Raw genomic sequence first — 16224 nt, forward strand, 5'->3', positions numbered from 1 at the left:
TCACATCCTTCTCTAGCAAAGCACAAAGTGGCTTGGACAGCTTGGAGAAATCTTTGATGAAGCGTCTATAAAATCCTGCATACCCAAGAAAACTCCGCACAGACTTCACAGATGTAGGAGGAGGCAGCTTCTCAATGGCTACGATCTTGGCTCGATCTACTTCCAACCCTTGGGCAGAAACTTTATGCCCTAAAACAATGCCCTCACGAACCATGAAGTGGCACTTCTCTGTAACACCCTGTACTTTTCCTTATGTTGTGAGATAGTGTCTTAACACTATAGAGAGTACTGAGATGTCGAGATGCGAGACTATTTTTTTTTTTTGAGCAGACAAGACAGATTGTCTTTTAAATAGAGATACGAGTGAATAAACCGATGATAGATTTAGAGTGATGAGATTTGAGAAATGAGTTGAGATAGAGATGCTGATTGAACTGAGCTGAGATTTTATTTTATTTCCAACTACCGGATACCGAATTATTAGAGTTTGACTGTCCTATTAAGAAAATAGGAATAATGAGTTCGAAATAGAGTCGAGGAAGAAAGAGTGAGAAACCTTGATAATTAAAGTCGGTCTGAGAGACGTCTAGTTGTTTGTATTTGCCGACTGCTTTGATGTGATGTTATGTGAAGTTACGTGACTGAGTGATTATGTGATTTTGTGACGTGTGTCATTATGACCAAGTTATTATGATTTTTATTCGAGACTTTAGCATTTGGAATTTTGATTAAGTTTCCAAAGCAAGTGTGGTTTATTTTTACCGAGAAATCGAATGATGACGGTTTATGGAAATTTTTCCTAGCATAATATTTTTAAATTATTTTTCCTACGAAGAGGAATATTATAATTGAGTGAGTGCACTAATATTAGTGCTATAATTATTTTATTTGGTCACATGAATAATTATGCTATGGTATTTTATTAATGAGTAATTTTTCCATAATTATTGTGATTATTAATTGATCACCCTTCTCACATTTTTCTTTAATTTCCCTACCATGTGACTAAATACCACAAATTGCCAAGTGTATTAAGTGAGAGTGTAGAGATTGAGAGTGTAGAGATTAGAGAGAGAGACCAATGCAATTAATGCCAAATATTCTTGAAGATTTTCAAATCTTTCCAAATATTCTCAAGATTAGCAAATCCTTCCAAATCTTGCAAAATCTCTCTCTCACCTCACTCCCTCATTTTCGATCACCACCTTCTCTCCCTCATCTCTCACTTCACCTCCATTGACAACCATTAACGAGACCTTCGGAGCTTCACAAAATCACACCAAAATCACAAATCACCCTCTAAACTTACACTAAACACTTCCACCTCCTTGAATTCAAGAAGATCTTTGGAGTTTGATCTTCAAAGTTAGAGAGAGAAAGATTGGTTTTGGGTGTAAGTTTGGGTAAGTGAGCTTTAAATTCATAGATATAACTTGTATGATGATATATATGAGTATATTTGAAGGATTGAAGCAAGAAATCACCCCCTCTCTCATTCTTCATAATTTTCGAAAATATGGGTCTCATACCCTTCAAAAAAATTTCTTTTTCTTTCTTGATTTGGGGTGAAAAATGAGTTTTATATGATGATTGGTGAAGATTGATGTGTGTTGTGAAGTATGTGCTTAGAAATGAGAAAGTTTGATGTAGTTTAGTTTACCCAAAAATGGGAACTTTTGAGTCAATGAGTTAAATGATGAATTGATGATGAAAATGAGTTCATAAGATGTATATGATGATGATTGATGGAGTAAATGGAGTATATGATGTAAATTGATGAGTTTGATGTGAGTTAGTTTAATAAAATTAGGGATATGTGAATATATGCTCTAATTTGTAAATTGATGGAGTATATGTGAGTTTAAATGATTAAAATGGATAGATCTATGATTAGATTAAAGATCCATGTTTGTTTATAAAATTTCAAAGAGTTTAGTTTAACAAAAATTAGGACTTTCGTGTCTATGTGTCTATTAAGTGATTTGGCTTAAGATATATGAATTTGAGCATGATATTAGTGTTTTAATATGTTTGATTAAGTCTATTGTAAGCTAAGTAAAATTTGGACTTAGTTTAGTTTGTATGAGTTTTGAGTTCTTGTGTGATATGAGTTTGATGCTTGATAAAATGAGGTCAAATTGCTCTATGATCATTATGTGAACTTTTGCCATGTTTTGTTAAGAGTTTTATGTTGATACATGGATTTTCATTAAAATCTAGTTTACATGATGAAAAGAGAATGAATATGTGAATAATGAGTTATATGATGTAAAAGATCATATTTGAGTATTTGAGTATTTTTGAGCATGAGAATGACAAGAGATTGAATTGATGCGTTCGTTGAGACGTTTTCTTTGAGATTTGAGTTAAGATGTAAAAGAGGAGAGTTAATTTGAGTATGATGAGTTTTATAATGTGTTTGAATGTTTGTGAGTGTTATATGTGTTTAAAATGAGCTTTGATTGGTTTTCTTTGAAGGAATGTTGAATTGAGCATTAAAGAGTTGAGATGAGATTTTGGTGATTTTCGTAGGCCTACTGACCTACTGTGATCGACGGTTTGTCAATGTCAAAAAGCTTTGAAACTTTTATACCAAGCCCCTACATGAGTCTTGAGCACCCCTGTAAAATTTCAAGTCATTTGGACTTCGTTTACTATTTTTATAAAATGCAAACCTTAAACTGCACATTTCTACCGAGAGTTACAGAGAACAGGGGAAAGAGTCATTATTTTCAGTGACTTCCTGTGTAATCTAGCCTTCCAAAGTTTTATGGTATTAACCTTATTGTGTTATCTAGATATTCACCAAATTTGAACCCATTTTGACGACATTGACTATTTTTCAAAAATCAAAGTTTTTGATTGCTCAAAACTGCCGAATATGGTAGACTGTAGTAAAACAGTCATATCTCCCAAACCACTTGGAGTTTTTGACTTTACTTTTTTTTATATGAAACTAGACTCGAATACCTTTCGTTTGGTATGAGTCTCGAGTCCAGGAGATGTCGGAGTCAGAACTGGTTAAAGTTTGAAGTTGAGTCTGTGTAAAAACAGAGTATGTTTTGATAATGTTTGATTGTATTTTCTTATGTGCCTTATGTGATTGTGTTGTCTATGTGTTGAATGAGATTAGACGAGTCTTATATGAGAGATAAATCGAGACTTAGAACCATGATTTTCTTGAAACCTATCCTTGAGCTTAAGGATTTGAGATGAGTGGAGAGTCTATATAGAGTTGAATAAGGAGATAGAATATGAGATAGAGCAAGAGTTAAGGCATGAGTTTTGTTAATGAGTTTCTAATCGAGATTCATTTTATGACATGAACCTTCGATGATGATGATGATCCCTGAAGACACGAGCAGAGCAAGGAAGTAAGTAACTCCGCTTTGACGGGAGATTTTGAGTAAGGTCTTCAGGTGGGCAATATTTTGAGTATACGTATATCGTACGAGCTTTCTAAAATGATTTGATGATGTTATGAGATTAACAAATGTTTTGAGATAAATGATGTTTTAGAACTGTTTGACTTGCCAATTTTTTTTGATGTTGAGCTTGTGTGTTACCCTCTACTGTTGAGACGAATTCGGTCCTGCCACAAGCGGGATTTTGTGCACAGAGGTGACTGTGAGCCGTCTTCGGGTCGGCCGGTCACGGTACTTGAGAGGGAGGCCTACTTCTCAGTACCTTTGATGATGAGTAGTGGATGTGGTACATACATGATGAATGTTTAAACTGCGCAGTTACTTATTTATGATTTTGATTATGAAAGCTGCATGCACAGATTCATTGATGCTAACTTATTTCTGTGTATTGTTGAGAGGTGGCAAGCTTCAAACTTATAGCTCTAAGAGCACCTTTCTTGTTTTTCGGCATTTGCCCACTGAGTATTATGTACTCACGCCCTGCATGTATTTCTAAATGTGCAGGCTAAGCGAGGAGTGAGATTGGTCTGGTGCTGGTGGGGGATCATTAGATGACGTATTTACTTTATCGTATTTCCTTTTTATCGATAAAGTCTTGATGTGAAGTTACTTTGAATATGAATCAAGTGATATACTCACGGTTATGTGTCTCCATACATATAATCGGTTCGCCTTTTGCTGCGATACTCTGCATATTATGATTCCTTACGAAAAATGAGCGATACCCGTTTTGTTTTTGTTCATGAAATTCCTGATAATTAAAAAGTTATAACGACGTTGACGATTTTACCCTTGGGTTCATTTATGATGATTTTCCTTAGCATGCTTTGATGCGAGCTTCCGCTTGATGTTCAACCTATTCTTCTTATCTTTTATTCTTTTAAAAATAGTCGTATCGATACTCGTACCCCACTATCACTAGTGTCGGGAATCGGGCTGCGACAGGGTGGTATCAGAGCAGGTCATCTGCTCTGAGTCTATTGCTTGACTGAGTTGAACCTTTGATTGCTTCTACTCTTTTAAAATTGAGTACTAGCCTAATTTGAATTCTTAGGCTAATTTGAGAGAGTCAATTCGAAACAGAACCCCAGCACCCCATCTCCTCCGACTTAACGAGGTAAGAGGTTGATGTTGTTTCTTGTTGCTTTCCTGTTGAGAGCTGAGTATGATTCACTAATGAGTTATGTATTGTTTTGATGACGAAATTGTTTGAGATGATGAATTCTGATACGAGGCAGTTGATGTGGAATATGAGGAGAGATGTTGAGGCTAGTATAGCCGATGTCCCACCGTACCAAACGAGGATGAAGTCGAGAAGAGGCAGCGATACAGAGACGATATAGCGAGGCGATGCGCCGTTGGTTCAGGACTACTGTACCGAGAGAGGGCGATACTCTTGGAGAATTTCTAGCGCATTACCACCGTCGTTGGTTGGAGGCTAGTATCCACAGGATTGACGAGGCTGAGGCCATCACTCACCTGATTCCACAGCTGCCACCCGAGTGGCATGATTGGGCGGCTTCGCTGGTGCCGCAACATATCTTGAGGACTGAGTTCAGGCGTTTCGTGAGCGCCGATTTTCGTGGCTTCATCGTGACTTTGAGCCACCGCTACCTTGCTTATGGCGAGCCACCTTCACCGCCGTATGGAGAGTTTGAGGTACCAGCCCAGGGAGGGGAGCTAGTTGTTGTGCCTCCACTTCCCGAGGAGCCGTTTCCGATGGCACCTCTACCCCCAGCTGATCCGATTCCAGTTTCTCTCGAGTCTGATGATCCAGAGCCGATGGTTTTTCGAGCCGTACTCACCTGGGATTGAGCATGACCTATTTGCGTTTGTATCACTTATTCCTTCTCCCAGCGCTGATTTACCGCCTTGGGATTTGACACCGGCGACGACACCTTTGCCATTGCCACCCGTTGAGTCGGCGCAGCCGATTGTTTCCACTGAGTCTGAGACGCAGCATGTTCCTTTTGATCCATATCCGAGGGTTGCCCCGTTGCCTGAGCCAGGCACTTTGGCCTTTCAGACGTACATGCACTCGATTCTATATTCACCGTATCGAGACGCTCAGGAGGGAGGATCTCGGCCGGCACGCTCCGATAGTGATGAGGAGGGCCCCGATGAGGAGACTCCAGAGATGACGGTCGGCTATGGTTGGACCCAGCCATTGCAGCGTCAGACTACTGCTGATGGAGTTGATACGTGGATACATGTTCCTGAGACACATGTCTACACTCCGATAGTGGATGAGTCAGACTATGACAATCCGTATTGATTGATGCGACGAGCAGGATCTCGAGCGACGATGACTGTGATCATGTATGTCTCGCAGGCGCGTACATATGTATAGATGCATAGTTGACATATATATATATATATAGGTAGAGAGGCATAGTATAGTGTGTATGTGTAGATAGTATATATCTATAGGTGCGTAGTACCTATGATGCTCGTATAGCTAGAGCATCATTTTAGTGTTAGGACCTTTGTACATAGGATCCTACTTTTGTAAAAGACCTCGAGAGAGAGAGGCAATTTTCCTTATATATATATATATATATATATATATATATACAGAGATGTAGATGATTAATGAGTTTCACTATCTTTACCAGAGCTTTGAGAATGATGATGTTAATGCTTGATGATGAATGAGAAATAGAGATTGATGAGAATTACGAACGATGATAGACGAGAAATAGACCGTATGAGAGTTTTGAGAACTTTGAGATAACAAATGAGATATAGAAGTGAAATGAGAAAACGAGGATTTGTATTTTGTAACGAGGAACGGTTAGTTTAGAAGTCGATAGTTATATAACTCTTTTTCCTTTATAGTATACCTCCGAGAAGAAGAGGGAACCGAAGGAACATAAATCGAGAAGAAGATGAAGAAGAGGAGCAGAGAAACTAACCGTTGAGATGATACGACGAGAGTTAGAGATTTCATCGAAATCTATAGACACGACCCTAATAGGACGAACGTATAATGGAGACCTCATGGGATGCATAGATACTATTGACCAATTGTACTTTGAAATAGAGGTACTTTCATCGGGACAGCGCGTATCATCACTAGAGTAGTCATGAGAGTAGACTTATTGAGTCCCTATCCCGCTTGGTCGTATTTAAATTTTGATGCATCCATTTGAACTCCAATAGGAGATGAACTATTTGCTATTGAGAAAATTTTTCCAGATCCACTGTGTTTGAGCCTGAGACGTTTGTGTTGGAATCTTTACCCCTTGCTTTAACAGTGGACAATTTATTCATTTTCCACTTAGTGGATTGTTTCTACTTCCGGTATTGATTTATTCCCATCATATCATATCTCAGTTTTATTCTAGCTTCTGTTCTAACTTTTGATCTTACCTTGATTGTAACTTCTTCATTATCCTTGAAATAGCACTGGCTATTATGGAATCATTCCATTACTTGAGCTCGTCTTGTTCAAGATCAGACATTTTTTTTTATTATTCATCACATCCTATTCCCTACCACATCCGACAAGAGTTAGGATTGTCTAGGTAATTAGGGTGGTATAACAAGAAGAGTGTTTGGAATAAACCCGATTTAGGGGAGCAGTCGTAGAATATATTATTACGGGACGAGCACAACTTTTCGGTCATGGATTTTCTTATATTAGCCAAGTATGCAAAAAGCTAACCAATTCGAGGATGAGAAGAAGTGATGCTAAGCCAGAATAGGCAATAGCAGATTCAAGAAGATCGAGATGATGGGTTAGAGCAGATACTGTTTTCCATGATAGCAGACTGAGATAACGACTAGTATAGATATAGCATCGTCGTAATATTAGGGGATGTTTTATTCTCGTCATGCCCCGCAATTAGTAAGAGTTCTCGAAAGAGAAATTTTTTTTATATATATCTATATGACGATGACCAGAGAGTCTCTATGCTTGAGTAGAGTTTTGAGCTGATGTTGCGATGATAGACATGAAATATGTCTTTGACGTTGAGTTATGAGAATTGAGAAAATAGTATGATGTTGAGTAAGAGTCTTATGATTTGAGAGTAATGAGAATTAGTTCTAAGGTTGACATATGTTCCCTTAGACTTTTGCCGAGAAAGAGAAACCGATCGAAGAAAGAAATAGAGTTGATGATATGAGATAAGGCAATAAAATCGTAGCTGAATACGAACGTCAGTTTCACGACTTGGATCGGTATGCCACATATCGAGAAGAAATGAATGAGAAGATGTCAAAATTGTTTCGATCAGGTTTGAGACAAGAGGTACGAGACGATTTAACGAGTCAGAGTGCGGTTATGTAGACTGAAGCATAAAATAGAGCATTTGATATAGAACTGGCAATGCAGCCAGAGAACGTGGTTTGAGCTTCAGCACCCCAAACGAGTTAGAGCACTCAGACGTACAATCCATCATTTTCTGGACGGGGGCAAGAAGGAAAGAGAAAATGGGACGACCGAAGTCAAGATCCCAAAAAGCCATGGCAGAGTCAGAATGCGCCACCACAATATCAGAACTGAGACAAACGGCTTTATATTGGCCCAACTGCCCTAGCAGCAGTAAACCTTCAAGAACCGCGAGGGATGTCGCTTTGTCGAAGAGCAATAAATTACGTCTGAGAGAATGCAAGATGAGGCAGAATAGCTGTTACACCTGCGAAAGGGTCGGACACTACTCGAACCAGTGTCCGAATCGTCAGCAAAGTGGAAGCAGAAAAATGACCGAGTCAGTTTCGGCCGCAACTCAAGCGATGGAGGGAAATCCTACCGCTACCTCTACCACAGCGACAACAGCCAGCCTATCGACCACATCGATCAAGAAGGCAACCACCAGCCCCGCAGGCAAATCAACCGCATCACCAGAGACTGTTCGCGCTTGAGTAGAAAGCACCAGACAAGAATAGAAGAAATTTGTCAGATATAGGCGAGTTGAAAGATGTGCCCATAGTATTTTTGTTCGACACTGAACGTAGAACTTGCTCCACAACCTCTAAAGAGTAGCCACACTCATAGGCAGAATTACTACGGTTTCATCCGTGTGCCCTAACTTAGAATTCGAGTTAAGATCGATTAAGCTCGAGGTTAGAAATCTGAGACTGATGCATATGTGGCACTTGGATATAAATTTGGGGAATGGACTGGTTAGAAGAAAACCACGCAAAGATACAATGCAAGGAGAGACGGATATCTTTTCAGCCACCTGGCCAAGAACCTACTTCCTTCATTGGTATTGAGAGAAAAGAGAAGAAGACGCCGATCATCTCGGCACCACAAGCAAGAAAGCTCTTGTGGAGAAAAGATACAATCGCGTACGTTGCATATCTGAACCAGAGAGAGACGAATCCAAGGCAAACGTTGATGATGTGTCAGTTGTACGAGAGTATAAAGACGTTTTTCCCGAGACTTTACCGGGATTACCCTAGGCCGAAAGCTTGAGTTTACGATCGATTTAGAGCCTAGCGCCGTACCGACGTCGAAAGCAACGTATAGAATGACCCCACAGAGTTGCAAGAGTTAAAGCTGTAACTCCAAGAACTTCTAAATATGGGTTTCTTACGACCCAGTGTTTTTCCGTGGGGAGCACCAGTTCTTTTTGTTTAAAAGAATGATGGAAGCTTGAGGCTATGTATCGATTAACGAGAGTTGAACAAAGTGACGTTAAAGAATAAATATCTGTTACCCCGAATCGCTGATCTGTTCGATCAACTACAAGGAGCGAGCACTTTTTCTTAAAGTTTGACATGAGAACGAGATACCATCAGCTGAAGATACGATCGGAAGATATTTCCGAAGACGGCATCGTGTATGCAATATGGCATTACTATAAACTCAAGGATGTTTGGAAGAGATGTCTTTCGATTTGACGAATGTCCCGACAGTGTTCATGGATCACATGAACCGCGTTTTTCGCGAATACCTAGACAAGTTCGTGATAGCCTTTATAGACGATATCCTGATTTACTCGAAGAGTAAACGAGAACACGAAGAGCGTTTGAGGATCGCGTTAGAGAGATTGCGAGCTGAAAAGCTTTATGCGAAGTTTAGCAAATGCCAGTTTTGGCTTGAAGAAATCAATTTTCTCGCCCATATTGTTTTTGCGAGAAGAATTGAAGTGGACCCAGCGAAAGTCCAAGCGGTACAGGAGTGGAGATCGCCAACCACACCGCACGAGATTCGCAGTTTTCTGGGATTAGCAGGATACTATCGACGTTTTATTATGGCTTTTTGAAAATAGCTAAGTCATTGACACACCTGCTAAAGAAAAAAGTCTAGTTCATTGGACGGACGAATGCGAGCGAAGTTTTCAAAAGCTGAAGAAGAGGCTTACTATTGCCCCAGCTTAGCTATTCCGAAAACGGATAAAGAGTATGCAGTTTATACTGATGCACCGAAGAATGATCCAAGATGTGCACTGATGCAAGAGGCAAAAGTTATAGCGTATGTTTCGTGATAACTGAGACCACATGAGGTGAATTATCCGACGCATGATTTAGAATTGGCAGCCGTAGTGCTTGCTTTAAAGATCTGGAGACACCATCTCTATGAAGCACGGTGTGAGATATATATATCGATCATAAGAGTCTCAAATATTTCTTTGAGCAAAAAGATTCGAACATGCGACAAAGAAGATGGTTAGAGTTATTGAAAGATTACGATTGTGAAATAAATTATTACCCTGGAAAAGCTAACGTTGTAACCGACGCGTTAAGCAGAAAGAATCAGGGAGAGTTAGGATTTCTCCTTACACGAGAAGTGAACTTAATCAAAGAAATTCGAGAAGATGAATTATGAGGTAGTGATACCACCACAAACGACAGAAATAATACTTTCTGCACTGAACGTTATACCTGACTTACGATTGAGAATAGTCACAGCATAGAGAGAAGATGAGAAGATAGAAAGTTTGCGAATAAAGATTCGAACCTAGAGAGTAGAGAATTATCAAAAGGCGGCAGATAATGCCATTTTAGTTTTAAGAGAGAGACTGTGTGTGCCTGATAAAGAAGAGTTGAAGAATGAAATCATGAGCGAAGCTCATGATACCCTTTACACCGCACATGCGGAAAGTATGAAATTGTGCCAAGACTGAAACGACGCTTGAATAAGAGAATAAGAAACGAGATATGGCATCTTTCGTAGAAAGATGTTTGACGTGTTAACACGAGAGGGCACCACTTTGGCAACCTTATACAATTACACCTATTAGAGACTTCCACAATAGAAGTGGGACCACATAGCCATGAATTATGGCATCGATTAGCAAAATCGAGAGAAGAAAATCAAACAGTTGAGTAATCACTGATAGATTCTTTTGACGTTAGAAATGATGTTTGTGTGAGTTTTTCCCTATCTCGGGGAGCATGTTATTTTCGAGTTAACAAGAACTCAAACCGAGATATATAGGACCTTATGATGTATTAGAGTAAATAGGCCATGTAGCCTATAAACTAGCGTTGCCTCTGAGCTTCGCGAACGTCCATGACGTTTTCCATATTTCTCAACTGAGAAAGTACGTGTTTGATCCAAAACCACGTCATTCATCGAGGAGAAGTGTCACTGGAACCAGATTTGAGCTATGAAGAGACACCTGATGCTATTCTGGACGGAAGATCCAACATTTGAGGAACAAATCGATTCCTTTGGTGAAAATCCAATGGAGACACCACGGTCAAGAAGAATTAACATGGAAACTTGAAGAGAAGATGAAAGAGAAGTACCCAGAGCATTTACCCGAAGGTGAATAACTCAAATTTCGGGACGAAATTTTTTTTAAGGGGGGTAGGATGTAACACCCCGTACTTTTCCTTATGTTGTGAGATAGTGTCTTAACACTATAGAGAGTACTGAGATGTCGAGATGCGAGACTATTTTTTTTTTAGCAGACAAGACAGATTGTCTTTTAAATAGAGATACGAGTGAATAAACCGATGATAGATTTAGAGTGATGAGATTTGAGAAATGAGTTGAGATAGAGATGCTGATTGAACTGAGCTGAGATTTTATTTTATTTCCAACTACCGGGAATAGAGTTATCGGATACCGAATTATTAGAGTTTGACTGTCCTATTAAGAAAATAGGAATAATGAGTTGGAAATAGAGTCGAGGAAGAAAGAGTGAGAAACCTTGATAATTAAAGTCGGTCTGAGAGACGTCTAGTTGTTTGTATTTGCCAACTGCTTTGATGTGATGTTATGTGAAGTTACGTGACTGAGTGATTATGTGATTTTGTGACGTGTGTCATTATGACCAAGTTATTATGATTTTTATTCGAGACTTTAGCATTTGGAATTTTGATTAAGTTTCCAAAGCAAGTGTGGTTTATTTTTACCGAGAAATCGAATGATGACGGTTTATGGAAATATTTCCTAGCATAATATTTTTAAATTATTTTTCCTACGAAGAGGAATATTATAATTGAGTGAGTGCACTAATATTAGTGCTATAATTATTTTATTTGGTCACATGAATAATTATGCTATGGTATTTTATTAATGAGTAATTTTTCCATAATTATTGTGATTATTAATTGATCACCCTTCTCACATTTTTCTTTAATTTCCCTACCATGTGACTAAATACCACAAATTGCCAAGTGTATTAAGTGAGAGTGTAGAGATTGAGAGTGTAGAGATTAGAGAGAGAGACCAATGCAATTAATGCCAAATATTCTTAAAGATTTTCAAATCTTTCCAAATATTCTCAAGATTAGCAAATCCTTCCAAATCTTGCAAAATCTCTCTCTCACCTCACTCCCTCATTTTCGATCACCACCTTCTCTCCCTCATCTCTCACTTCACCTCCATTGACAACCATTAACGAGACCTTCGGAGCTTCACAAAATCACACCAAAATCACAAATCACCCTCTAAATCTTACACTAAACACTTCCACCTCCTTGAATTCAAGAAGATCTTTTGTAACACCCCGTGTTTTGAGAAGCTATTTGTGCCCTAGCTTGAATTTAAATTGAGTTTTAAATAGTAGCTAGAGGAATTATGCACGTGGGCGAATAAATGAGATAAGAAATTTTTAGAGTTTAATAGGAGGCGATATTATTTTCTCGAGTCTTATAAATTCTCTTATTGAGAAACCTATCTTCGCCGTATATTTTTATTAAAATATCTATGTGATATAAATATTTTACTTGGTAGAATATTCACATATGATTTATTGATGCATTGTTATTATGATATTAGTTATATCATAATTGAAATATATTTTTCCCACATACTAAATAAGAGTTATAATTATTCAAGTATATATATATATATATAGAAAGATATATATATATATATATATATATATACACCTCTCTCTCTTTCTCTCTCACTCTCTATCTCTCTCAAATCTCTCTCAATCTCTCTCACTCTTTCTCTCTCACTCTCTCACCCTCACGCAACACTCCCTCCCCACTCACCCACATTATTCTTCTCTTTCCCATAATCAACACTCCCTTCCCACTCTCCCACATTATTCTTCTCTTTCCCACACTTTAAGATCACATGCACCTAAAAGGCTAATCTACTAGCCAACACATCCCTACACACTTTAAGCTCACAAGCACATGCACACCTCTCTCTCATCTCCCTCCCTCTCTTCTTCTTCTTTATTTTCGCAGCCCCTCCCCTCTTCACTTCACCTCACTTTCTTTTTATTCCACCAAATATAGTAAGAACTAAGGTTTCTTAAAGTGTTCATCTTCAAGCTCAAGCTCCAAGCATACTACGCATCATCCTCTACTCCACCTCCATTGATCTTGTTGGTAGCAACCTCAATCCTCCTCTTATGTTATATATATATATTTTCATGATATATAGGCATGTATATTGAAGCATATTGAAGCATGATAGTCCCCTCTCTACTCTTGTGATTTTCGAAAATGTTGGTGAAAGAAAGTGTTATGAACTCCTTCAAAACTTTCACTACTTTTCATATGCTCATACCCTTCTTCATGTAGATGCATGAGAATGGAAGATAGTTCTTGAAAACCCTTGAGAGAGTTATATGTTATGATAATTGAAGCATGATGAGTTATTAGTGTGAAAATGCATGAGAATGGTGATGAAAGTATAGATCTATGATGATATGTGTATATGTTGTTGTTTCAACCATTTTGAGAAGTTTTCTTACGTTCTGGACTGATCAGTCGACGAGGTTTCCCTCATCCAAAAATCTTCAAAATTTTACAGTGTGTCGATATATGTGTCTTGAGGACGCTGGTAAAATTTAAAGTCATTTGGACTTTGTTTACTATCTTTGTAAAATATAAAACTTTTACTGTACATTTCCACCGGAAATTTAGAAAGGCAGTCCCTAGAGTCACACTTTTCAGTAACTTTAAAAAACTTTCAGCCTCCCAAATTTTTATGGTAGAAAGATACATGTGTTATACAGATGCGTGTAAACTTTCAAACCCTTTGGCCAACGTTTACTATTTTTCCAAAATCCTAGCTTCCAGTCGTGCAAAACTGCCGAATCTGGTAGACTGTGGGAAAACACCCATATCTCTTAAACCACTTGTAGTTTTTCACTCTACTTTTTTTTAAATAAAACTAGACTCAGAAAGGTTTTCAACGGTGTAAGTCTCGAATCCAGGAGATGTCTGAGTCAAAACAGTTTATTCTTTAAAATTGAGGCAGAGCAGAATGGTAGACTGTAGGAGTCCGAAAATTTCTACTTTGAATTTGTATTAAAGATTTTAAAGTTTTGGTGGATTAATACACCATGTTATGGCATGAAAATGCTACTAGAAAATTTTATATATTTTCCAAAGCTTACATGAATATTTGAGTATTTATTTACAAGGAAAAAGATTTCAAGTTCATAGAGTGACTTTTAAGTCACTTGAGTATTGAGATAATTCATATATATATTATATGGATTAATTGAGTATTTGAAGCATGAATGACTATGTGATTTATATGAATGCTATTTACCTAGGATTGAGAGTCTTTTAATTGGATAAGATATCCAATTAAATTGAGAGGTCCAATTGGGTAAATAGTAGATAGGTTATAAGATGAGATTAAGCATATGATGAAAGCATAAGTATTGAGATATTAGTTAGATGAAAATCTAACTAGAGTTTATTTTGTCACATGGCAATCTAAACCACGTGCGCCACCAAAGGTTCGAGTGACGGCCGGCGTTAGTACGATTCTGAGTATTACGTCATCGACCCCTGAGACAGGTGGGCTTTATTCTAACTCTATTATGGCTAGCTACCATGATAATGAGTTCAAATGCAAATTCTTATGAAAATGAAGCATGTTGAAGCATTATTGATGAAACTTATGAAAATGAAGCATGTTGAAGCATTATTGATGAGTATTATGAAAATTGTCAACTTGCCATATTTATTATTGATGAGCATGAGATATGGTATGTTGCCTCTATGAAAGACATGATTATGATCATGATGCAAGATATCGGCCTTTGACTGATTTATATGACAGTAAAGGTTTTGTGCGCAGAGGTGATCGTGAGCCGTCTCTAGTCGGCCGGTCACGGTGATTTGAAGGAGGCCTCCTTCTCTTCACCTTATATATATATATATTATATGAGTTCTCATAGTTGGCACATACCGTGAATATATAATGTCTGCAGACTAATGATATTATTATGATGAAGCAAATGAGTTTATGACAGAAAAACATGAACAGGTATTTTTAATCTCAGTTAAATCCTGTTGATGCATTGAAAAGGGCAAGATTGACATATAGCTCTAAGAGCAACATTTCAATTATTTGCGGCATGAGTCCACTGAGTGCTTTTTGGTACTCAGCCCTGCATATATTTCTAAATGTGCAGGTCTGGCTTGGCGCGAGGATGGGTGAAAGCTGTTGGAATTGTCAGTTGGCTGTGTCTTTCCTATGTCTCATATTTATCTTTATAAGCTTTGACTCTATAAGAATTTGAACTCCCTGCTATATGTCTTCACACATATAGTAACGCATCTCGCTACATAACTCTGATGAAACTCTTTATTTAATTTGCTTATGCCTGTAATATCCCACAAGGGGAAATACTTCTCAAACCCTTGCTAAGTTTCAATGGCTTAATTATGTTTACCCAAGCTAATAATTATTTTAGTCTTGAAATCCTTCTTTAAAAAGAGTAAAGTTTGCAATTGCTTCCGCTAAAACAAGATGTATTCCTATTTCTTTCACTATTTCTTTTATTAGTCGTACGATACTTGGTATACGCTATCACTGGCTATATCGGGCTGCGACAGAGTGGTATCAGAGCCAGGTTGTCTGCTCTGAGTATAATCTCTTATAGAGTCTCTTCTTGATTGAGTCTAAGCTAGAGTCTTAGACTAAAAGAGCTATGTCACTGACAAGAGCCAACACCCCATCTCCGCCAGCTTGACGAGGTATGCAAGTTAAAGTTTAAAGATACTTATGAGCATGAGATATGCAATTGATAAGTTGATGATATTTATAAGTTGAGAAAGAAGCATGATTAGTACATGATGCAATATTATTGATATCTGGTTTTGATTGACTGGATAAGTAAGATGGTGGAAAATTTTTATTGGAATCAATATTAATACCGATGCACTACGAGAATCCTAGAGGAACACCGACAAACGAGTAAGTCATTCTTGACTTAGTAAAACGAGTTGTTATTTTAGCATGGCAGACGGATTCGACATAGTACAGGCTTTCTATGACTGTACTTTGGAGCACCACGAGACTATTGGAGAGTTCTTAACCCGCTTCCACCACAGGTGGATTGACGCCGTAGAGCACGGGGTCACGGCTCAGCTGGCCATGCAGATACTGCCATATAGGATGCCACCCCAC

The 16224-nt window shown here is 38.1% G+C and overlaps 1 long non-coding RNA gene across 1 annotated transcript; it reads left to right on the forward strand.

Annotated features, from left to right (window-relative positions):
* Nucleotides 1-12706: 12706 nt before the first annotated feature.
* LOC130995681 (uncharacterized) lies at nt 12707-15423 on the forward strand. Its single transcript, XR_009092241.1, has 3 exons — nt 12707-13178; nt 14546-14606; nt 15227-15423. It is a non-coding gene; the product is annotated as an uncharacterized LOC130995681 (long non-coding RNA).
* The last annotated feature ends 801 nt before the right edge of the window (nt 15424-16224 follow it).

Source organism: Salvia miltiorrhiza, chromosome 7 (assembly GCF_028751815.1).
Source record: "Salvia miltiorrhiza cultivar Shanhuang (shh) chromosome 7, IMPLAD_Smil_shh, whole genome shotgun sequence".
Taxonomy (NCBI): Eukaryota; Viridiplantae; Streptophyta; class Magnoliopsida; order Lamiales; family Lamiaceae; genus Salvia; species Salvia miltiorrhiza.